Source organism: Vidua chalybeata, chromosome 1 (genome assembly GCF_026979565.1).
Source record: "Vidua chalybeata isolate OUT-0048 chromosome 1, bVidCha1 merged haplotype, whole genome shotgun sequence".
Taxonomy (NCBI): Eukaryota; Metazoa; Chordata; class Aves; order Passeriformes; family Viduidae; genus Vidua; species Vidua chalybeata.
The window spans coordinates 144,848,035-144,874,008 of record NC_071530.1 but is presented as its reverse complement, the minus strand read 5'-3'; the positions used below and the strand labels follow the sequence as shown (position 1 = coordinate 144,874,008).

The 25,974-nt window shown below is 41.1% G+C and overlaps 1 protein-coding gene and 1 long non-coding RNA gene across 2 annotated transcripts in view; both read left to right on the top strand.

The window, feature by feature from the left end:
* Positions 1-25,974, top strand: part of KCNQ3 (potassium voltage-gated channel subfamily Q member 3) — a 185,923-nt gene that overhangs the window by 21,221 nt on the left and 138,728 nt on the right. The gene's annotated exons all lie outside the window — the stretch shown is intronic.
* LOC128797242 (uncharacterized) lies at positions 474-24,388 on the top strand. Its single transcript, XR_008434066.1, has 3 exons — positions 474-601; positions 22,113-22,275; positions 24,056-24,388. It is a non-coding gene; the product is annotated as an uncharacterized LOC128797242 (long non-coding RNA).

Here is a 25,974-nt window from a genome sequence, read left to right as displayed (position 1 = left end):
GCACAAATCCTTTGATATATGAGCTCCTAAATTCATTGTAAGGTACTATATTGTTAGCAAAAGAGATTGATATTCCAAATTTTCTGGACTACCTGGGGAACAGTAGTGAATAAAAAATGTAGTTCCAGAGGAGAGGAGAGCCTGTAATGGAGCAAACATCTTTCACTGTTGTGAGCTGAGTGCAGGTAGATGCTAGTGTAATTGGTCTGTTGGCATTTTAATAAAACCTCTAAAGCAATAAAAATGTTTTTATGAAAAACAGGTTTGGGCATCTTTTCTAAGGAGGTCTTAACTGCTGGTTTAAATGGTAATTATGGTTTCGTGAAACATCTCTTCACAGCAGGTGATAAGCAGCAGAGAGGTGGCCTGGTGTAGTCAGCCCTGTGCTTGTGAGATCACGTCCCTGTGGAGCACGTGGTTCCACTGTGGGTTCTCCTTGTTTGTGTCCGTGTTCTTCAAGAAATTTGGCCAGCTCAGGGAAGATCTATAGACCCCTCCTGCAGACTTCTTGGGGTATCTACAGTGTGTAGAGATGAGAGGAATGTGTGGGTTTGCTGTGTCATGTGAGTGAGGGCTATTTATAACCAGGGAAGCTGAAAAGGTAGGTATTGAAAATAAGCAGATTATGTAAAAATCACTCAAATAGTCATTTTCCTTCAGGTTATAAAACAGCCTTTGTTAAAGTAGAAAAGCATAATCTTTAAGATATTTTTTTTCTGGTATTGCCTGTATCTTAGTGTTTGGAGAAAGCACAGGGATCCTTCTTCAAAAATAACTTTCATAGATATTGTTGCTAGCACCTTTTTAGAATTTAAGAATTGCAAAGCCATTTACAAAGAAATCTTTCTTTTGTATCTGCTCCTACTTAGGAAAAAACACCAACCAAAAAAAAATCCATTAGACCTATATTGTCTCTATTTTATCACCATTAGGCAAAAACACTATAAAAACTTAGATAAATTTGTTTATCGAATTTTGAATTACAGGTGACCTGGCCATCTCTTAAAAAAGGTCTCTTAGTGGTGGTGACTTCCAGTTTCAGTACCAATCTCAAGATACTTGCAGAGTTTCTTGCAGTCTTAGCCACAAGGGGCCTTTTGTGACAATTATAGCAGCTTTTTACATATATGTTAATCTTCTTTATTTATTCCTTTGCCTTTGGAAGGTTTACATTACCAAGCAGTCAGAGAGATGTAAGTGTATGTAAAAGCTTTCCAAAATACTGGGAACTGAATACTTCCAGCTCTCTCAAATTTGCTTTTTTTAAAGAAAACTTTGATAATAGAGAAATCATAAACTTCTCATTTCTCCTGGGGGCTCAGTTCTGATTTTGCCCAAGAACGTCTGCTGCTATTGTATCTTTACAGAAGAGCAGAAATGCAGTTTTTTGAAACATAACAGGTTCATAGTCTAAAAAAATATAATGGTGTGGGTGAGATGAAGAGGGCAAAGGAAGAAATAGCTGATACAGTAAAGTGGGAAAAGTGACAAGTCTGTTCAGTAAGTATTGTGTGAGACAATATCCCATTTACTTGTGTGGTATTACAAGTGCACCTGGTCAGCGGGGACTGCAGTGGGCTGCTCATTGCACAGCCATGAGGTAAAATTGGTCCTTCCCTCATATGCTCAGGCAACCCTGCCTGGACATCAGGAGACACTTTATAGCTCTCAGACTCCCTTGGCAAGCTAGTGACAGAAGGATTTGGAGGAAGGAGATTTTAATTTGTTTCTCTGAAAAGAAGCAAGCACCTATAGAAGAATCCGGGACAGGAAGAGAATCTTTGCAGGGATTGAGTTCTGTTCTCTTCTATCTGAGGCAGGAACATAATGTGGTCTTTTCCTTAAGTGGATAAAGTCTTTGTGAAGGCTAATTAGGGTCTGTCCATACTGGGCTCAGAACAGGACTGCAGTGCACCACTGGACTGGCACTAGTTTTGGATGATGAGCTCAGGTGTCAGTAGCAGCTGAGAATGGAGCTCCACAGGGACCACGAAGGAGGCTGAGAAGGAAGCAAAAAGGCTGGAACACTCAGCAAATTAACCCAAACTGAGGCCCATGTTTCTGTAGCCAGGCAGTTCCCAAGAGTGAACAGTGCTCAGAGAGCCTGGGCACATCTGCACATCGCTGCCGGGTACACGGATCCCGCTGCTTTGCTCCCACGGCTGCTATTTGAAGCCTGTTCAAGGCTTTTGCTATTTTAGTGGCTCAAAACCTTTCAAATCCATATCTATATTTATGCACAGCCTGTGTATATTCATTTCTGTCTTTTGCCAATGCTGGTTTTCAGTTCAAACAGCTCTTCTGCTTCCCCCATTCCTCACTTTCCTGGCATAATTAAAGGGAATAGTCATCTTCTATCTTAACGGCTTACAGAAAAGATGACATTTGTGTATCTAAGAGGAAAAATTCCCTAAAAGCAACCTTGGGATCCTTTTTTTGGAATTTCTTAACCATTTTTTGCCACCTTATTTTGTAATATTTTGTAATATTTATAAACATGAGAGACCTTGATACTGGATGTACTTCTCTTAAAGGTTTCTTGAAAATATTTAAATTTAAACTTGGGTTCTTGTTTGTACCCTTATGATTTATTACAGGAAAAATAATATAGACAAGAAGAGTGCCTAAAAATATACATATTGCTTTTTTTCTTACTTTATATTTTAGAATATTGGAAATGTCAAGGCTTGTCTTTGTTATTGTGGAGGAGGATCTGGCATGTGTTGGAGCCCAGCTGCTGAAAGCTCCTGAGATCTGTCTAGCTCTGTTCCCTGACTACAGGGAAGCAGAGCCAGTGGCACTAGAGAGTCCCTTGGTGGCCAGTGCCTCACTGTCACCTCCCCTGCATCAGCAGCAGAGCCCACGGTCTTGGCTCAGCTGCTTTATAAAAACAGTCTGCAACACTGATCCCCTGAGGCAGTGTCAGTGACTTTGCCTCTCTGATTAGCAGTTCCATTTGAGCTCCTTATGAATTCCCATAATTTCTCTTATGAATTTCTCCAGACTATTTGAAGATGTTCCAGGTATAATTCTGGTGACGTTTTGCTCTTTGTTTCATCAATTTCTTTTAACATCTCCTCCTTAAGTAGGTCTATCCTTGATTTCCACTTTTTCCATATTCTTCATAACAGATTAGTATTTCCTCTAAATTATAACCCTAATGGGACAAATTGACTTTTTAATTTTGTTTTAACTTCACATATGAATGATTCAATGCATGGGATTGTTCAGTGAAGCTAAGCCCCAGCGTTAGGAAGGGATCAGTCAAACAGATTATCTTTGCACAGGTGTCACATTTATAGTCTTCCTTTACCATAAACTGCTATATTAACTGCAGACAAGGGCTCAGGTGTGACTGAGCTTCACTCTTGATTCATGGTCAGAGCAATCCAGGTTGCAACTGAGCTGCTGTGTCAGTAAGACAATGTCACTGGATGTTTGTGACAAGGCTGGGCACAGGTTTTACAGCATTGGTTTCAGATGGTGGAAATGCATTAATTGCAGAAATCTACTCTGTGATTGCTGGTTCTTGTCACAAGGTAGTTGCAGAGGTGGGGAAATGCATAAATTATTTTGCAGGAATGCTGAAGACTCAAAGATTTAACAAGAGCAGTGCGACAGGTGATGGGAGCAGTGCACAAAGGGGAAGCATCTGACGCTGTCTCCTACAGCTTTTGTTTTTAAAGCTGTGCAGATAAATGGTGACAAAGACAGCAGATAAAAATGGTTGTGATTGACTGGCCTCTTTGTGTTAAGTTTGGAGCCAATGATTTAATGGAGAAGGAGGAGGAAAAAACCCCAAGTAACTAATAGGCATCCAGGATATTTTAATTTTTTTTAATAGCTTCTAAAATTTCATTAGAATCCAGTGGATGATTATCATGTGTTATTAATGAGCTTCACTAGATGTCATGTGGAGTTTGGGAACATTAAAAAGCCACTGTAGTGATATAGGGCTGGGAAAAAACCATATAAAAAGTAACCTTTTCTCTCCTCTGGAGTCCAGTTTTATTAAACTAACTTGGAGGGCAATTTTTCTTTTCTAAGGGAGGAGGCAGGGCTTTGTGAGGAAGGCTTTTTGAAACTTCTGAGATTTTATATTTTTAAAGCACTTTCTTGAACTCCTCCCATTCTTTTCATGTTCTTCTGAACACCAGGAGTAAATATATAGATAGATACCACCAAATTCATTATAACCTCAATATGTAAGATTGGGTGGGATCCTAGCTGGTCATCTTGTCCACTGCTAAAATAGAAACCAAAGCACACCAAATACAAAGCACACCAATGTATCTCAGTCATTTGTGAAAGGTATTTGTCCAATCTCTTCCTAAAAGTCAAAAATCATGTTGACTGAATAATGCTTTAGACCATCTAACTCTATTTCATTACCTTTTCTGCTGGATAATTTTCCTCCATATCTATTTGGAACCCATTTCTTCTCACATTTGTCTCTCTACTCACTTTTGTTTGATCATCCCCTTTTTATTACCACAGCTAGAATTCATGCCATGACCATAATTCATGAAAAATTTTCATCTGAATCACCTTTTTTGGGTTAATGGTTGACTTGTTAGCTGTGGTAGATGATGTATTTTGTGGTAGTGACTTATTCTCCTTGCTTTCTACCTCCTGCCCTGTGCATCACTTCAGGCTTCCCTGGTAAAGCAATCTGTCAGTGACCAAAGAGCTAAACCAAGGAGCAGTTCTTGGGAACACCTTCTAAAAGATATTTCTCATTGACATCTCTCTGTGAGTCCTGTCAGTAAGCCCATGGTAACCCATCCACTGTATGTCAATGAAAGATTTTAATGTCAAAATGCTGCAGGGTACTAATTCACAGGTTTTTAAACATAAACACAATAATAACTGAACAATTGTTCTTTAATCCAAAAAAGGGATGGTTTTAAAAACCCACTTTTTCAAGTGAGATCATGCTGGAGATTTTAATTACATTTTTCCCTCAAATTTTTGGTAATGTAGTCCAGAATTCAGTTTTATATTATTTACCCAGGATCAGCATTAGCTTGATTAGTTTGTAATTGTCTAGTTCATCCCTTCTATACTTTTGAGTATTCAAATGATCTTGATAATCCTGCAGTCATTTGAAATCTGATTTTTTTCCCCAAGTTTTGTTGAAATTAACTTCACCAGGAGTTCCTCATCCCTTAAAGGCTCTTGGTGCAAGATATGTGTCTGTTGTTTTTAAAAAATGTTTAATTTTAGCAAATGCTACCTCACATCCCCTTTCCATCACAGATGGCAACCTTTCTGTTCCACCCTCAGTATAAAATTCCTGCTCAGTTTGATGTACAGACAAAAATATCTATCCTCTGAAAAAATTTACTTTTTTCTGCTTTCCTAAGAACAGTTTTTCTGTGTACCTTTAGCAATAGCTTATGTTGAAAAAAATTGCTGTAATTATTTCTATCTGTATTGGTCATTTAATTGTTCATTTCCTTATTATCAGTCAAATGTTTTGTAAATTATAATTACCATTTCCTTTGCATTTTCTTCCTTACTTTATAAATATATAAAAATTAATGCCTTACTGTTATTTCCATATCCTCTTTCAATATTTAAGATTTTTTTTCCCTGTAGAGCACTGACATGACTGGGGATTTCTGGCTTTTGGAGCCTTCAACAGGAAATTTGAGAACAGTTACCACTACAGTCGTCTTTTAGGATTTCGTCCTTTAAATTTCTGTTTCTGTCAGTGATGCTGACAATCTCACTAGTTTGTCCAAAATCAGCCCTTTCAAAAATTCTTATACTGCTGGTCACTGGTGTTTTCTCTTTGCACTCAATAAATGTAAACAGATTTTTTCTGTTTCACCATAATCTTCAGTACCTAAGCAACCACTCATTTTTATGTCATAATTGACTTTTCTTTGTCCATCAAAATGAGGTCTAGTATTAAGTTTCACTATGCTAGGTAGAAAATTTGCTCTTCCAAGAAATTACCTGTTATTTTTAGAATGTTTGGGAAAGTTTAATTGTTGCTTGCACTTGTTCAAAAAAGGGATCTCGAGTGAGGTCACTTGTGATGAATATGAAGCCCATAGATCAGGTTTCTTAATTCTCCAGTGAGAAAGAGAAACTGAAAACAGGTAGTATGCAGTTCTCCTGCATCAGTGAAATTATGATCCAAAGTGTTTTGTTTGTTTTCCTCAGGAGGTTGATGGCATATTTAGGAGAGTTTACTCCTACCCTGTTACTGTGCTCTACGTGGGAAATATCAGAGCACTGAAGCGAGGGGCTGTGGCTACTTCTGCATTCAGTGGGTTAACAACCCTCACCCATGCTCCCAGGTGAGGCTCAGCAGGCTGAAATACTTACCCCAGGTTTCAAAAGGTTTGAGGTGCCTATTTCTCATGGCAGCACATGATTCTTTAGCTCTTTTCAGTGCCTGGGAAATCCTGAGAAGATGAAGCCCATAAACTTTTAATCTGAAAGCCATTTTTTCAGCCTCCTGAACATCAAACACCTCTTTCAGGAATCACAACAGCATTGTGGTGGTTCTTGTTTTCTTTGCTGGGTGTTCCTTCAGCAGGAAATTGGAGTTACTGCAGGCACTGGAGGGCCTGCTGAGCTATTTCACTCTTGTTAGCCTGTGTGACTTTTCACATTTGATGTAATTTCTCACATGTTAGGTGAATATTCATTCGTTTGAAGATGACACACTTCCTTGTGAGGAGGGAAACCACTGAAGGATTAAACACCACAAGCTTTTGGGACCTGAAGTCCAATGCTTCAGACCTGTTTTCTGAAGCATCTTGAGACTTTGGGGAAAACAAGAGAGATGGAGCTGCAGTCTTGGTTTCTTGTTGACAGCTTCAGGAGCACATGTCAGGACAGAGACTCATCATGTGCAGGGGATGCTGGGCTGGGTGATGCTGTCAAAGCATCAGCTTTGCTGACAGCCCAGGCACCCCAGCTGCTGAGCTGTGAAATCCCTCTGTGTTTGGGGCTGTGGCTTAGGGAGTTATCTGATGAGTCCCAACCTTCAGGTCAGGAGACATGTCCAGGGTCACACAGAAATTTACCCCAGGCCTTCCAGTCACACCCAGGTCTCTTCCACACTGGCACAATTTGACCCTGGAGTCTCTGCTCTTGTACAAACCTTGCTTTGCCCTGTCTGTGGTACACAGCGCACACAACAGTATTTGTGTGTGTACTTGTTCATGCCACTGTCTTATCCTTGGCACACCAGGGCTGGAAAAGCAGTTCTGCCCCTGAAACTCCAAATGAATGCATAAACACACATATTTATTTGTAGATGCTAATGAATATTACAGATAAGGGATTCTAGGGGATTTGGGGAGGGAAATAATTTCAAATAAGCAAATTATTTAATTTAAAATTACTTCTACTATACATAATAATGGACAGCTTTCTTGCGGTGCTTTGCAACTTCAAAGTACTTTGCAACTATTAATTAATTAACATGTGCTCTTTTGGAGGTAGGAAACTAATCATTAAAAGCCCAGTCTTTCATACAGGGAACTAAATTACAAACATTCATGTTATTTAAACAATTTAGCCATTGTATTGCATGCTCAATTTGTCTCTGCAAGTACCACTTCTCCATACATAATGTGGATTAATGCATATGCAAATGAATAACTTAAATAATTGCACTCATACAACACATGATGATCGTAATGAATAATGGCCAGTGATTTGCCCAGTGTTTTATATCTTAGGACTCCCTTAAAATGACAATTAGTCATCCTTGTTTGTGTTCCCTGAAGGTCATTTGAGATTGATATTTGTCCCCAAATGGGAGCTGAAAGATGACATGGGCCAGGAGTTGTCTGGGAAGCTCGTCCCTGATGTAGAAGGTTCTGGAGCGAATCTATAACATGGTGGAAAAAAAAACCTTAGACTGAAGCTGGTGTTGCACATAGCTACACACAATTCTTGTGCCAAAATCTCTCCAGCTCAGTCCCAGTTAAGACAAAGGGGGAAAGATCAAGTAGAAAATCCAGGCTCATTTAGCTGGTGGCAGAGCAGAGACGCAGTGGCTCAGTCAGTGTGCTGTACCCAAGCTCTCATTGCCTGCACCTTGTGGTGCTGTTCCTGTAGGCAGCCTAAGCCAACCCTCATTTAACCTGTGCACAAATCCTAGCAACCCTGTGGCAAAGAAATCTCTGAGCAATTTAGGGAGCCTTTGTCTATGCCAAAAATCGGTCAAGGGACGATGCTGTAAGGCTAAATGGGACAGATGATTCTGCTGGAACAGGAGCTGAGCACCAGGCTTGTGCCTCAGCCAGGAAACTCTGCTCCTGTGGATCGTTTGAGGAGGGTGAACTTACATCTCATCCTCCAGGAGCACCAGGTGATCACCCGGCAGTTTGTGCAATGTGTGGACAGGCAGCAAATCTAGATTGAGTTTGCTGCTGCAGAGCAGCACTGGCAAAGCTGAAGAAACAAAGTGACTTCCTCAGGGTCCAGCACTTACACACTTTAACAAGTTATTTAAGGCAGGTTGATAATTTTTCTTTCCCAATGTCCATTTGGGGTTTGTGATGCTGGTGATGAGAGGTGATTTTCATCGCAGGCACAAGCAGACACACAGCTTATCCTGCAGTTCTGCCAGGAGCAGAAGGCACCATGTAACTTGTGATGAACCCACCTCTCCCTGATGAGAAGGGAAGCTGCGCCAGGGAGATATAAGACTCCCTGAAGAAAACAGAAAGGACATAAGGAAAGCTGAGGAAAGCACCCTTGGGAAGGCACAAAAGGAATGTGACAGCTGAGGGAGGAGAAGCAACTGCTAAGTAAGCAGAAGTGTTACCAGGCTCAGACACTTGGAGAGCTCAAAAAAGGCAACAGGAATGAAGCACCTGGGAGTGTGTGAGAGCCTGGGGGATCTGAACAGAAGTGAATCTGTGCAGACCCTCCTCAGGCTCCCAGGACACCCGGTCTGTGGGCTGGTGAGAAATTTCCAACGTGGTCTTCTGATCTCTGCGTGGCTGTGTGTGTTCCACAAGGCTTTCTGTGCTGGAACATGGACTGTCCTTATCTCAGCTCCTGACTGTTCCACTGACAGTTCTTCAATTTTCCTATTTCCCAGTAATCTTATTTCCTTTCTCCCACTATTTTCTAACTCAGCATTGCCTCTCTAATATTGGGCCTCTCCTTTGCCTTCCCAGTAGCTTCCACACCCTCTGTTTAACCCATTCTATATAGAAACCCAGACAGACACAATTCATGACCCTTGGATGATTCTTGCATTTCTCCTTGCAGCCCTCCTGCTACCTGCTGTTCCTTCCCCATATTTTTATGCCTCTTCTGATATTCTCAGCTTTTTCTGATGTACACTGTCCTGTCCTCTTTATACAGCTCCTGGCATACTTATTTCTGTTCCTACCTGATGTCTCTAGGCATTGCCTTCATGCTATTAGCAATAATGACCATGTGGCTTTCTAATTTCTTGATGCATTTTTAAGAAAACCTATGTTTAGCTCTTAATCCTGGAGTAGACAGTGTGTTCTGATAGATAATTGGCCTATTAGGTTATGGGTACAGCTGAGTAAATTTCATGCTTATAAAACTGCTTGAGCAGGCAATGCATTTAACTGACTGCAGACTGGTATTTACCTACTTTCAGGAGAGTAAATAAAGCCTACTGGGCAGCCATCATCATAACATTATTTTACCTCCCTCCTTCCTTCACTCTCAATTTCATGCAAAAGCCCAATCTCATGCAGTCTCATTCGTCCAAGAGGGTGTTAAATTTCTTCAGCTGCTACCGAAATGAATGGCACTGGGAACGTTCTCTCCCCTCCAGGACCAGGCTCCAGTTCCCAAAGTGTAAGCAGATATGAGGCTGTTCCTAATGTCCATTCCCACCACGACTGATGATGTTCAGTGCAGGACTGGTAATACCTTTGCCTTTCGAGTTCCTGTTGTGGATTGTACTGATCCCACTCAACACCATGTAAGGGGAGTGTTTCGGAATGCTGGGTAAAGTTAAGATTCCACATTTTTTTCTTCTAATATTTATGGTTGGAATAACTTTTCTGCATCTACTTTTCTTATCTTGTAAGTTATTTGCAAAACAACCTTCTACAGGAAAAATTTATTTTGAATTAATTAAAAAGAAGGCTACAGCCCCCTGTATCCCCCAGGAGAAGTCTATGTGCTTGTTGCTATTAATGCCTGAATGCCAGCTCTGTGAAACTCTCAACGTGTGCATTGCCTTCTTTCAGCTTTAACAGTTTAGGAGCATCAAATCATGGAATCACAGAATGGTTTAGGTCAGAAAGGACCTTAAAAATCACTTGGTTCCATGGGCACGGAGACCTTCCACTAGACCAGGTTGTTCCAAGCCCCACCCAACTTGATACACTTCCAGGGATGGGGCAGCCACAGCTGCTCTGGGCAACCCGTGCCTCACCACCCTCACAGTAAAGAATTCCTTCCTAATATCTGTCATATAAATCTACTTTCTTTCAGTTTGAGGTCATTCCCCCTTATCCTACCACTACCTGTCCTTTTAAACAGTTCCTCTCCACATAATGTTGCTTTCCAGAGGATTTCTCACAAGATGCATGAGTGGACCTCTTCAAACTTCTCTGTAGGTTTAAAATTAAGCACAATGTTGTAATCAATGTGTTCAAGGTCTGGGTCTCCAAAATGTTGTCCTAAGCAAAAAGTGATCAAGAGATGGTTCCCAAAATAATGAAATATATCTGTTTAATAGAAACCCACCATTTTTTATTATTTAGGACTTACCTGTCTTGGTACTTAAAATAAGCTGATATAGGCAGAAATGAAAGCACATAAATGTACTAAAATTCATTAAAAGCAGATTAATAATGGCAGTCAACAGCTTAAATATAAGAGACTGACACAAAGATGTGGAGTGTTTCTGAAGGCAATGAGACCCTGGCAGCTGCTGGCACTTTAGAACGAGCCTTTGTATATTCCCAATGGACACCAATAACTTACTAGCTGATACCAAAACAATTGCCCAGTTTAGAGCTGTCAAGAACCAAACTGCAGACATACCATTTGCTTGGACAAATAAGCTGAAATTAGGTTGTTGTGTCACGTAAGATGCTTGTAAAAGAGTGTGTGAAGCCTGAGGAAAAATGAGAGTCAATCAGTCCCTCTGGAAAGAGAAGCACAGCTGGAAGCAGAGTGAGCCTACAGAAATAGCCAAGAAACCAGATAAATACATGACTGCATGAACAGCATCTTAGCTGTAGATTACAGACACTTGATTTTATGGCCCCAGTATTTCCCAGCCCAGCACATCCTTTTATGAGGATTTAGTCTGTTTTTACCATGTTGCACTAAAAGTGGATGTTTTTTGCTTTTTCACTGCAAATATCTCTTTCTTTTTCACTTAAGCAAAAATAACTGACTGGATTGCAGAAAATTTGTGTGTCAATTTCTGTGTTGCACCACAAAATCAGGGCAGACAATCCTAATAGTCCCCCACAGATTTGCTTGCACTTATGATCAATCAGCCTGGCTTCTCATGTTGTGTGGATTGGGGATTTCACTGTGGAGATTTTCCAGCACAAACCCTGTCCCTTCTGATCTCCAAATGGATGCTTCTCACTCTCCCAGGCTGACACATGGAGACAGTTGGTGCCTGGAACAGAGTAATCCAGATCTCCTCACTCCCACACCCCTGCTGTGGTGCCGCCTTTGCCATCCCTCAGATAGAGAAGAGCCACAGGCAGCAGAGCAAACACAGGGATCAGCTCTTCTGGCTCCAGAGACCTGGTGGTTCCTCTTGGCTGCACAGGCTTAGAAAAGACAGGGAGAATTTTTCACAATGAATTATTTAAAATGAGCCTTTTTGACCTCATTTTCTATATGCATCTCCTAGCAGAAAGTTGAAGCTAAAGTCATTTGTCACGGCTGAGTGTAAATCCAAGGGGAGCAGATGGGGGTTTCCCTGCCACGTAGCCATGCAGGCAGTGTGTGCATGAAAATGGACTGCCTGGGATGAGGCAGGCAAAACCTCCACAAAACAAAATGGAGCTGCAGCAAAATGTTTCAAAATCAACCCCCTTAGTTTACTGGTGGGACTTTATTCTCCTGTGAACCTTGTCCAGGTTTTGGTCAGCCTGGAGGCAATGTCTTCATCAATTAATTTAACATCTTCAGTGATTTTTTTTCACTTTTAAAAAAATTGTTGTCCAATAAACTGTTTTTCTTTCTGGGATATGCTGGTAATGGCTTTGTAGCATGCTGTGGAATGGGCTGAGGGATTTTCTGGGGCTCAATAAGAGTGTGGAAGATTCTCTGTCGTTTGAAATCATTACACACAGTTTAGTGCCTTCTTGTGTTGTCATGCATTTACAGACTTGGTGAAGAAATTATTATCATATAATCAGTGGGTTCCTAATGGTGATAGAATAGCTTGCTCTCTTCCAGGGAAGCCCCTTTTAGCTTTCATTACTGTGCATAACTGCAGAGCCTGCCAAAGAGCAGTATCGATTCCTGCTCTTGAGCAGATCAGGGCTGGGTTTGTTGTGCAAATAACAGCCCAGCAGCACTGCAGACACCAGGAGCAAAATGAGACAACGGTCTGTGTCAGGCATTTGAATTTATTCATTCTGCCTGGTGTTTGCAGTGCAGCATGGCGAGCTGCCTTAGTCTCCACACACGTTTTCCATACGAGCTTGATGCACTGTGGGGACTTCTGGCTGTCAGCTCTCAATGGAGCATGCCCTTGGAAAGGCTGGCATGAGCTCTTAAAGATGAATTATTTAGACAGCTTCACAAACATCTTTGAGCCAAAGCTAAAGATACATCTGCTTGTCATGGGCGGTCATGAACCTGTGATGAGAGCAGAGGGGGTTCCCCGTGACACAGCCCAGCCTGTTGCTCACTGCTGCAATGCTGCTCAGCAGGAGAAGCAGGAACAGTAGCAAAGGGAATGCTCTCCCCATAGCAGGGCTTTGCTTTTCCTGTAGGCTGTATCACAACAGGAGCATCAGCTGAATCAAAATGTCACACACTCAGACCTGGGTTTTGCTGAGTTTCTGGCTGGTTGAGAGCAGGACTAGTTGGTACTGGGAACTGTTGCCTGTGCCATCCCTAAGGCAGTTTGCAGGTACAGATAATGTCTTTTAATCTGAAAATAGACTCTAGTGGGGTTTGCAGCAGTTTAAGCCCTGCCTCGAGCCAATGCAGATGACTGCATTATAGATTTTTCACTGATGTGGTCACATTGTAGGGAGTTTCCTCAATGCAAACACAGCCCTAATGCCTTAAGCAAATAATTAAGCATCCTGTTCTCCTTTAGCTGTCAGAATGACAAGGTGCTGCCTGTCTGCCTTGGGTGATGAACAATACCTTACCATTTTAGCTTTAGCTTCCAAATAACATGAAGTTAGAACAAGAATTTCCTTTAGGTTGAATTTCTCTGTTCTGGGTAGCTGTGAGATTTCTGATACCTTTCTCTGAACTCTCTTGCGAGAGATGAGATTTTGTAACTGAGGAGACCTAAGGTTGAGCTGAACTGGCAGTTCCTCCCCTCCTGCTGGTCTGGGAATTAATTAATATTTTTATGCTATGTGCAATCATGCAGTGGAAAAGCAAAACATGACGATTAAGTGATTCATCATTAAGCTTGTTTTAGAGATATTTCTTGGTGCAAAACCTCTTTTTGACTGCTCAGTGCTGTATTTTGCACTGCTATGAAGCCTGTCTGGAGGAATTGTAGTAGTACTAGTAATAATAACGATAATAATAATTCGTAGCTCTTGTATATCCCTCCTTTGCAAGATTTCTGGAAGTGCTTTTACAAGGAGAATAATGTGTTAACAGAAAGAGAAAATTATTTTCTTTGGATCCTTTGAAGCTCATGTGATGCAGGTAGGAGTGAAAGTGGATTTTTTAGGCTTTGTATCCAGGCAAGCATCACCTCTGGGGACACCAGCTGTTGTAGGTTACTCCTAGAAATTGAAATGAGATGTCTGAATTGCTGGTACAGTGGGTTTGGGCTGTTTGTGCAGGCTGCAGTTGGAAACTGGGGAAAAGAATTATAGATGCCTCACCTGCAGGTTTTGGGAAAAGAACAACAGCCTCTGCACATCTCAGTCTCTCTGCCCCAGTTTTCTTCTCTTTTGCCTGGGTTCTTCCATAGCTTGAGTAATTAGCAGCCTGGGTGGGAGGCATTAAACAGAGCAATGATGACTCTGATGCCTGACTCAGTTTGACATTGAGTGTCAGGAAATGGTGTATTTTCATTGGGAAACAATGAAATCTAAGTCAAAGTTAGTCTTAGGAAACTTTAAGACCACGTATCCACCAGTGCAAGGGTTTGGCTCTGCCAATGCTCCTGTACTGAAAAGGGCAATATCAGACTAGCAAAATATCAGAGGAAGAATCAGGCCTACTCCTCATTCCAGGGATAAAAGCTTTATCCCACAGACAAGTACCTTCAAAGCAGAGATCCTGAGTGAAAATAGCTTGAGGCTGAAAAAGGGGCATGAGGCAAGGGAAAAGGGGGCACATATGGACAAGCACAGGAGGAGTACTTGGACCCACATTGTTCCCACATCACTGGGACTGTTAAAATGGCTCAGTGTCTGAACCAAAGAGGGTTGGTTACCTGAGCTGATGACTTCCTGAAGTAGAATCAGGACCTTCTGGACATGAATCAAAGTTAATTCAGAGGTTAATCTCCTGGAGAAATGTAATGCTGAAAGGAAAGAAGGTTGAATTCCATGTGCTGTGACTAAGGTCCAGAAATTCTTCTAGGGGTTATTATTTTGTGTACAATTTGAGAAGAACCTCTGAATTCAACTTTCAGTCAGATTTTCAGTTTTTCAGTTTTATTCAGTGCTCACTTTGGTACCTTGAATGTTGTGTGTGAAATGCTATGTACAGGCTTCAGTGCACCATGAGTCAGCAATACCAACAGGTGTGCTGCAGAGTTCATGTGGCGTTCTCATGGTTTTTTAAGAGCTGTTGCTTCTTACAGGAGCAGCATGTTCTGGCAAGATACATTGCCTGCCTGTTCACAGAGGAAAAGAGGAGTAGATTTGAGGATTCTAATTTATTGGGAAGATAAACAGTTTATGGCTAGTATCTTAGAGCTTCTTTCCAATTCAATCACAAAATACATGTGCTTCTTTTGCTGTTGAGAACAAAAGATGAAATAATTGCTGGGAAGATTGAATATGTTATTTTCAAAACCATTTTGTTTTGATGTTTTGAGGAACAGGGAGTGTACATTTTAGAACAGTTTAATTTTGTTAGAGAATACATTTGTTTGTTTGATCTTGCTTTTTTTTATTAGGTTATTATCAATCTTTTGTTATGCAGTATTAAAACATAAGAAGACACAATTCTTGCTCCCGGGTATTTTCTGTCCTCACATCTAAAGACTTTACAGCTAAAGAAACTACAATTAACAGGGCAGACAAATGGGGGAAGGAAAACATTATTGTCTCCAGTCCTGAGGTGGGTAGCAAGTGACAAGGAGATTAAAGATTTAGATTAGCAAAACTCTTAAATGCATATACCATGCCTAGATCCAGTCCATAAAGAAAATTAGGGTGTCTTTAAGTCTTGTTGATCTTGGGTGACTTCTTAAAAGAGCCATGGAATCCAAATAGCATAAACAGTCAGACATGAATTTGTTAAAAATATACTTTTGAACATTTGAACTTCATTATGTAGCCTGGGATTAAACATATACTTCAGAGGGGACTGGATTGGGTTAGACCTTTGGGCAGGGATTAGATGGAAGTTCATGGAAGATTTCATGTTCTGATGCTATTTCTGATGGTGACAGTGTTAGTGCTTCTTCTAGGATCTCCTATTTTCTTGTCTCATCTGCCTATATGGACACTTTTCCATCTCAGTAATGTTTTTATCCTGATCTAACACTTCCTGTTACTCCTTTGTCCACAGAAGATGCAGTTTCATGCTTTTGAGATTTGAATCAATGTGACTTAAAAATCACTATTGATACAGACAATTCCCCTTTCAGAATAAAATAATCCCTTGTAGTCTCTTGTCCAAGCAGCTGAACTGTAGGTCAGACTGATTTTTCAGTTGGTCAATCCTAGATATGTGTTCTATCTACTCTCCTCTTTCAAATCCTTTAAATCTCTCTGAGCATAGTTTAAAAAAGGCTGTATTATTTTTTTTTTTTTTTTGCATCCATGAAATGACAAAATTTCCCCTGGATGCTTTCTGCTCTTGCAGTCAGAGTCTGCATTGAATTCTGCCTTTGTTGTTAGGTCTGTAGACTTATTTTCAAAGCTTTTCTCTCCTATGCAAAGGATATATCAGCTGCACAGTCTCTGCTGTGGCACTGGCTGAGTCATTCATGCATTCACAAATAGTCTCTGTCCTGCTGTGCACTGATAATATCAGTGCTCATTGATGACCATTGCTGGGGCCCCTGGATCTCTGTCCTGTTGGTGTTGTCCCACTTCCCTTTCAGGCTCTGCACAATAAGTCTGAATTTTCCACTCCTCTGTGCACTTTGGGGATCTGACCTCTGATGAATTTTCTTCTTCAGGGAATGGTCCTGCAGTGGTGCCTGGGTGAGACCCATATCTAGTCAGATGATGGGGGGAGGTGTTGACAGCACTCAGATGTCACAGGGTGGTGTTGCTGAAGTGGGGGAAATGGTGCAACTTGGAGGCAGCTCCTGGACCTTTTGTCATGTGCCATGCTTCTCTCCTGCCTCCAGCACATTTCTCTTGAGGCCCTTTCCCTTGCATGCTGGGGACAGGTGGCAGACTGGTAAAGCACTTCTGTTCTGTGGTATCTGAGGACAGAATAGAGGTCACACCCATGCACTGCAAGGGTGTGAGGTGCAGGCATTTTTTGGAGAGGAGGGAGCAGTTGTGTGAGCCCTGTGCTCTGTGTTTGACCTGTAAAGGTCTGGGGATGCTGTGGGACAGAAGGGCTTCATTTTCTGCTTGATCCCTCAGACCTGAGGCACAAATTAGGTCTGTCCCAGCATGGCAACGCCCTGCTGGTGCACACAGCCCTCACAATCCCTTCTGGGCTCAGTTTGAGTGCTGCAGCTCTTGCCTGAGTTCCACACTTGTGCACCTCTTGCTGTTGCTACTCTCAGTTAAGCTCCTGCTGCCAGTGACGCTTCCCAGAGTGCCCTGTTAGCCCAGAGAAATATGCTCCTGAGCATGTCCCCTACAATATTGCCTCAGGAGACAGAGCCCAGCAATCTTGCTAGCTTTGCCTTTTGAATACCTTGATTTTTTACCCTATCATAGTACTCCAGCCATAGTATGTGGCTTGGGCTTGTGGCCACTCTTTCAAAAGCATCTATAAGTTTTCACAGCTTTTATCTCCTTTCCAGAGCTATAATCAGTTCCTGAAGACAGATTAAGTAAGTGAAGAAAGTTAATTTCAATATGTCCTTCCCAATAACCTCATTTGCACGAAAATAGCTCAGATATTGTCATTAATCATTCTTTTATGCAATCACTTCGACAGCTGACTTTCTTCTGTTTTCCCGGTCAACAATTTTCTAACAGACTGCTCAGCTGAGCAAATGGCTGTTTGACTGCAGGCTGCAACCTGGGGCCGGATGAGGAGGGGAGAAGTGGGGAAGGGGGGTTACCTTGTTGCTAAAGCACAGCTAATTTGTCCTACTGTATGAAGGACAGGATGGTGAAGGGGTTGGTTAAAACTTATCCATCCTGTACTGCTCCAGTGAAAGCTCTTTGCTTGATAATGAGCATTTCCTACCTGCAGGTCAGACACCTGAACAGATATTTTAACAGCCTTGGAGGGTTTAATAGAATCACAGAACAGTTTGTGTTGGAAGTGACCTTAAAGATCACCTGTTTCCAACCCTCCTGCCATAGACAGGGACAGCTTCCACTATGGAATGACTTGGGTGGGAATAGATTCAGAAAGGTCATCAAAACTAACTCCTGACTCCACATAGGTGAACATAAAAGTTAAACCAAGTATTTAAGGGTGTTGTCCAAATGCTTTTTGCACACTGGCAGGCTTGGGGCTATGATCACTTGCAAAGGGACCTTGTTCAGTGCTTATCCATTTTTTCAGTGCAGCTCACGCTTCAGAAGAACTGTGTGAGAATCTAAGCAGGGGTTTTGAATTGTACATTGCTACAGTGGTAAAAAGATATTGTAGGTCTGGTTTGGGAGAAACCACACAGAGAAACGCAAGCAGGGCTGCTTCATTCTTTCATGAGCTTTAAATGCCATGCAAGTGATAACTAAGATTACAAGATGCTGTCTGCTTTTTCATAGTGAAGCTTTTTGGTAATAGGATCTTTCTTCCAAAATAAAGACCTTTGGTTTGTTAAGGTATCCTTGTTTAGGTACAGTTGCTAATGTCACCCACCATGAAATTGTATGTACAGCACAACATCTTACAGTTACTCTACAAAGGACAAGACTCTCTATCCAGATTTGTCCTATTCTTTGTCCTACACCAGGATTTCACTCCTTTGCTGTTTGAAGTGCCTTTACCTTCATGGCCACTTCCTCCCTACCAGTGTTTCCCTACCCAAATTCAGACCAGGTTGCTCAGCATCCTTTTTATCCTGGCCTTGAACACTTCCAGGAATGGGATTTGCCTCTCCAGTTGGAGGGACACCATCACAATTAGGGATATTAATCTTGGGTAAACTGGGTGCAAAGTGTGAAGAGAGCTGTTCCAGCAGTGGTCCTTGCACAGAGCATCTGAGGCCAGGGGAGGTGGCTATAAATAGGCAGATTTTTTTTTTTTCTTCCCTGAGTGCAAGCACAGAGGTTTGTTTTCTCTCATTTATTTGCATAATTCCAGCACATATTTTGACAAATGTCTTTCCCTCTTCTCATTTTAATTAGATTATTTGTGGGAAATGCACAAGATTTCCCAGGCTGTTGCCATATGACGTATGAACAGGATAACCTCTGCATCTCATTTCTCCTGTTGGCATTTGAAGCTCCTTCCTGGTTTCCATTCAGCCACAGACACAATTAATTTTTAGCATCTGGCTGTAAATAGCATTTTGTCTGGCTGTGACAGGGAGGCAGGGAGCCCAATTAACACAGCCTTGAATATCTGTTAGTTTACTTTCCAGACCCATTTCTATTTTGTGTTAGAAGGCTTAAAGCTTAGAGCAGAAGAAGAATAATAAATTTTAGATGCAGTACTGTCTTATTTAATATTAATTTGGTGAATATAATATGATAAATACTGTTGAATTCATTAAACAATTCTTTCCCTCCCGGTTATACAATAGTGGCAATTACATGTGAAAATGCAGTGAAATACTTCCTCCAGTGAATTGCTTTCAAAGTCATGTGGTGGGAATTCTTAGCCAATTGATAGGTAGCAGGGAGAATAGGATCCTGGCTGTAGGAGTAGGAGAATGTTCAGGAGGTAGCTTAAGCTGGTGGACACTGTACTGTATCTAACTTTAAAAGAGCTTGTTGAAAAAATAAGAAAGGTTTTGGTAAAGTGTTACAAGACATATTTGAGGTTTTCAGAATGTCTTTTTGAGAAATACACCTCAGAAGATGGAAATATTTAATTTATCCAGGGAAGGATTTTTGTTACACTCCTAAATTTATTTAAGAGTAGTTTGTGAATAACTACATGGGGCAGACATTGCTGGGAGTTGATTGCTGTGGCAGAAAAAGCAAAAGTGAGATAGTGGTTAGAAACTGAGGCAACTGCTATGAAAAAAAGACACAGAGAAGATACCTTGTACTGAAAAAAACTTAGTGGATGTGATACTGGTAGATTTTCCACTGGTTTAAAATCGGTTTGAAATATGTTTCTTTCACAATAACATGCACAGTGTCAGACAGAAGGTGGTGTTTTAAGCAAGGTCTGTAGGGAGGAACCTGCACAACCTTGCATTAAGACTTAAAAGCTGCATGTATCTAAGATAAAATATTGTTTCTCCTAGAATGTGTTTAAACAGACCAATACAGAATTTTTTTGTTGTGGTGCCCTCAAGAGAATATCTGTGGAAATAGAAACTTCCCTTTCCTACTTTTTGTGTTTTTCTGAATGAATCACAAGAGTTTTGGTCTATAGTGTGTCCACTTCAACCACTTAAAGTAGTCATCAAAAAGCCTGGAGTTGAAAACGGCATTTCAATACTCTGACTTTTCTTCTCCAGCCCCCAGATTTTTCAGGGTCCATGACAGGAGAACATATGTTGTCTACTTTTCAGCCTTTCTCAAATATTATGCAAATATTCAAATAGATTCAATTATCATAAACAAGATTGTTATTTCAGTAGGCCCATTGACTCTCCTGAGGATGCTTTCCAGGATCTAGATGAAAGGGCTCCAAGAAAATTCCTGCCACTTGAAATGGGATCCCAGCACAGTAAATTGTGTCAGGACCATCATAAGGGCTCAAAGGGAACCTCTCAGGCTTTGAGGAGTCACGTTCCAAGTGGAAAAACATTCCAAGACTTCCAAAAGTCAGGAGATAACAGAATGTGTGGCTGTTCTTCACCAGTGTTTGAGCCATCAGGCTGCTGTGGGCTTTCAAGAAGCTGTGACAAAAGCAGCATGGTGAAGATTAATCTCAGAACAAGGTTCATCCCCTTATGTTTTCATTGCCATCAGAAATTATAAAATGTAATGGAAGGTGCTAAAGTCATCTCTTTGGCATGGGTAAGAAATTGCCTGTGCTGCAGGATCAGACTCTTTAATTGCAATCTCAAGTCACAGAGACATTTTTCCATTTGAACATACATTTGGACACTTACAGCATGACCCTGAATACTCTGTTGAATTTTGTAAAACTGATAGACCTAGTGGAGATATTTCTGAAATGAGCAATTTTCATGCAGCAGAAGGAATGTCTCATGGAGAATTTCATATTGAAGGTCATTCTAGAAATAAAATCTGGTTTGAACCTTTCTCAGCTGTAGGTGAAAACAGCAGCTTGCTGCAAGTTGGTTGCAGAGAAGTGGTTTGTGCAGGAATAAAATAGACTTACTGCAACATCTGCCCCACTTCCCACTCACTACTTGAAAGCTTCTAATCAGAGACTGACAGCTGAGTCTTTTCTAGGTGACACTTGTTGGGAGAGGGGAAAAATGCATCCTGAAACACAACTGAGTGTCAGCAGTACTGTTATGAGAAAAAGAAAATATTTCAAAAATAACAAATTGTATGTTCTGAGATTGTTAAATTCTCTATCACCTACTTTTCTGCCAACTGCTAATTCTTTTTTCTGGGCTCATTAACTGTTCCTTGGTCAATTAATGAAGTTCATTTACCTAGCTAAAACCCCTGTATTATGCTCATTTGTCTTATACCAAGTGATATCAGTAGCTGAGCTGAGGCAAAAAACAACCTAAAACTTGGTCATTATGACAAATTTCAATGTTTTTGTATATTTATCTATAACTGGAACTTAGAATTAAAATTATATTCTTGGGGTTTTTTTTAGTTGTGGTTTGGGGTTTTGTTTGGTTGTGTTGTTATTGTTGTAATTTTTGAAAGTGCTCAAGAACATTTTGAATGGGAAGCAACAAAACAAGAAGTATCAAGTTCTTGGACCAAACCAAAAAATATTATTGATTCACCACTAAGCATTTCAGATGCTGATTTGCAAATGACTTTTAGCTGAAACCGATGTTCTTGAATTTAAATTTCTTTGGATAACTTGAGGAAGCACATTTGATGGAAACATAAAATGCTACCGTATCAGTTTTATTTTGCTTGTGTCAGTGTTCCCAAAGCAAAGAGTTGTGTCTCAAATTTCCTCTTAAGACCTTAAAAGCAGATCATGCAGAATCCCACCATTCCCCAGCTGAGATGTCTCAAAGATAACCAAAGCACAGCTGAAGATCAGCTGCCAGCTGATACATTACCATTGTTGCTGGGTTCCAAGCTGTGGCCAGACACTCTAAAATCTGATCTTCGGCTTAAAAAAGCAATTCACAGAAAATAATTGAAACACTGGGTTTTTTTCTGATAGGAGGGAAACTTTTCCAGTGTGAGCCAGTTCACTGATCCTGTATTAAGTCCATAGAACCTGACATAAATGTGTAGGGTGGAATGATTGCATTTATGTCTGAGTTTTTGCCCACATACACTGTCATATTGATTACTTGTGTCAATCTCTAATATACTGCATCTAATATCTTATTTTGGCATCCCCAGCTTACTGCAGCTGAGACAATTGTATTAAATATTGGTTTTTGAGAGAAGAAGGAGCCCACAGACAGGATGAGGGAGATCTGCCCTGGAGAAGCAAATCCCTAACAGCCCTTCAGAAATCAAAGTTGAACCAGACATAAGGGTCACATCCACACTGCTGTTCCAGGTAGTGGTCACCAGGGCATAAAGTGTGATACTAAGCTGTCTGACAATATAAATGTACTGAAAGTGACCAATTGAACGAGAACATTGAATGTTTTGTCAGTGTAAGCATTCTGTATGTCAGCTGGATGAAAGCAATATCCACCCTTCCCCTTCAGTACTACCTTCCTGCTCCATTCAGTCACGAATAGGGCATTGAGCAGATGCAAACAACTGCCCCCACACACATCCTGTTCAAGATTTGCACCATAAAGCATTAACATATTTTAATAAATCAGCAGATTAGACTTTTCTTCCCACCTCTTCCCAATAACTGACTCTTAGATCTAACTGTTATTTCTGAGATGGTGGAGATAAAAACCCCAGTTTACAAAATACAGGACTAAATCTGGAATGTTGTGCAGGAACTTTTTCCCCCTTTCTCTTTGGGTACCCTACACTCTTTAGTCCCTGTGAAAATGTCCTAGTCTAAATAAAAATATAGATGATATAAACAGAAGGCTCTTGCTGATACCAGCTAGAGTACATTGGAGGCACATTGACATCAAATAAACCCCAACAACTCTATTTTAAACAAGTCTTCTTCCACTGCATTATTTATCCCTTAATATCTAGGGAATGTTCTTTCTCCCATCCTTTGCTGGAGCATGCCATCTGCCTCCCCATGTGAAAAATGAATGCACAAGTGGAGAGGCATTAAAAAAGTAACATTCAGAGAGTTGTGGTGCAAAGGGATGCACATGACTTTTAAATCATGAGAGATGAAGGACATTCCTTGAAGACTGGGCACTGCACAAATTTAGCACATGTTCATTCTTACTAAGATATTCTGTTCAGTCGAGTGTTGATGTTTAAGTACTCATACAGAGTAGCCCTTAATGCAAACCCAGAGGTCCTCAGGCTCATTAAAAAAAAAATAGTAAAAATATTGCCAGCCAAGCACTGCAGCTGTAAACCACAGTCCAGTGCTCTTGACTTCAGCCTGAAAGAGCAGCTTTCAGTGCTCAGCTCTGCCAGTGCCCTGACAGCTTGCCCTGTGTGTCTTGGCTGCCCCAGTGTTGGGAGATTGAGCTTTTGTTTCATGAATGCTTCAGATGAGCTGATGGAAAGAGCTCTGTGAGAGCCCACAGAGGAAGCCTTGGCCCGCTGCAGGAAGGTGGGAGTTGTTTGCTCAGCCTGAGCGGGCTGTGCAGCAGCCCTTGCTCATGCTCCCATCTCAGCAGCTGCTCAGCTCACATTTGGTGCAGTGCTGCTGTTACTCAGCTCCTGTTTGCCTCAGGGTGAGCAGAACAGTGTCATACCTAGCTGGGAAAGTACTGACAAACCCACACTGCTTCGTGCCTTAGTCCTCTGAATGTTGCCTTTGCTTAGCGCATTATGAACATACAGCAACTTGCCAACAACCACACACAAGTTTATCTGAACTTTTCACTGAAAAGGTGGTCAAACATGGGAACAGACCACCCAGGGAAGGAGTGAAATCACCATGCCTGGAAGAGTTCTAAAGACATGTATATGTGGCACTGTAGGAACATGGTTTAATAGTGGATTTGGCAATGCTGGCTAATGGTGGGACTTGATCTTACAGGTCTTTTCCAACCCTAATGATTCCATGATTCTCAGAGCAGGTGACTTCAATGGGTTACCTGACTCTTCTAAACCCACAAGCAGATAACATTTTTTTCATGTATGTTACTCTTAACTCTTTTGCAGTTCCCTTTTCTAATGGTTTTAAGGTGGTTGAGAACCTGTCCTTCCTAATCCCACTCCCCTTTCCCTGCAAGACTTAGGAGAGACTCACCTTTGACTGAAGTGGCAGCTGGAAGATGCTACAACTTTTAATTAATGAGCTGAGTCCTGACTGCCTGAAGAGGAAGTCACACACTGTATTTTGGGGTGATTGCATCAGCAAGTGCAGAATGAGCCAGCAGTGCACAGGAGCCAGGATGCTGCGAGGCAGAGCCGGCAGTGGGAACACGGAGCTCACACAGCCTTGGTGCAAAATCCTCCTTAAGTTTCTGGAGCCTTGAAACTTCAGATCTCAGCTGTTCTCCTGCCTCTTGGCAAGTAGTAGGAGAAACAAGAGACTCAATGAATAAAGGAATCTGGGTTTTTTAAGAAAAAAATTTTAAAAGTTGCTGCACTTTTGTATCCCTTGGTGGCAGTAAGTAGGCAGATCCTTCTGCATCAGATATAGGTAGGACTGGTACTGATCTCTGTCATTAACAATAATTAGACAGGAAAAATTTTGACCATTGTCCTCATCTGAAATTCTGATACTAGCCTTTTAAAATTTTCAACAAAAACTAACAAGCTATTTCAGAAAATGAAATCAGGACATATTTTTTGTTCATGCTAAAAAGGGATGCTACAGTGAAACTTATCACATTTTTATGACTGTGGGTTTAGCACTGGTAAGAAGTATTGCCTTTATGTCTGGGATAATTAATTTGGTGTTCCTGTAGAAGTTTCCATATGTGAAGAAATTATGAACTTTGGAAAATTCTGGTTTGTTACAAGAAACTCATTGAAATTTGGAAGCTGACCTCTTCCCAGATTCTCCCAGCTCTGATTTTCCTTAAGGTGGAAGGTCTTGGCTGGTCTTTCCTAGAGAAAATTTCTTCCCAAGGAATGTCAGGAGGCTGGAAGAGGAGAGTTGCCTTACTTTCCTTCTTGATGCCCCAGGGAGGAGGAGGAGGAGGAGCAGTGGGTGTTTATGTGGGAGGAAATGGGACAGCACTTGTGCAAGTCAGAAGTGCTCGTCACTTCTAGCTGCAGCCAAAGCCAGAGAGAGCTGTGCTGTGGACTGATAAAAACCTTGAGAATAGAAAAATGAAATATGGTGTCCTTATTCTGAGATGTCAAAAATTAAATTGTTCTTTTAATCCAGTTCTCCCAGCCTCAGTTCCTCCGTCAATAAAATAAATCCAGGATTGCTCTGATGTCACAGCAGATTTATAAAAAAGAATTTGAGAATCTGTGTGTGTCTGTGAAGTGTGCAGGGGTTTGTCAAGTTGGAAGTGAGGAAACCAATGGTCTTATTTCCCAGCAGGGTTTTGAAGTATTCAGCAAGGTTTTACTCAGTGCAGATACAGGGTGCAGCTAGGACGAAATATATTCAGAGGTTTGCCCAGCGTGCCTCATTCTCTCTGTGCACTGAGTTGTGAAACCTGGTTAATTTAGGGAGTCATGGAAAAGGTCTGTAATACAGTTCTGTGCAGGAGTTACCCCCTGCAACATGATTTTATTTTCTATACTCGGTGTATTTACTTCAATTTTTATTTTCTGGATTCAGGAAAGGGAATATGAAAATAATTCTATGGGTTTTTTGCAGGGCAGAGACCACTTGCTGCTTTGCCATTGTACATTAGATGGCACCAGGGCCACCATTCTTAGTGACTCTTTGGTCCTGCCCTATGAAACATAAGAAGTAATATTTTGAGCTCCAGACTGCAGTGTGATTTTATGTCTAGGCATATATCTAAATTCATGTGCTTTAAAGAGTGCTGCACTTTAATTTACTGTTATGTTTTCATTTAATGGTCATAGTTAAATGGAAAAAAAAAAAAGGAATTTTCTAAGAAACTTTTTCTCAGGATGTGTGTACAAAATTGGATAGTGAGGCCTTTCCAGAATCTCAAAGCTGAGATGCCTTTACCTCAAATAAGGATCATTTGGATTAAATTTCTATTTTTGTGTGAAG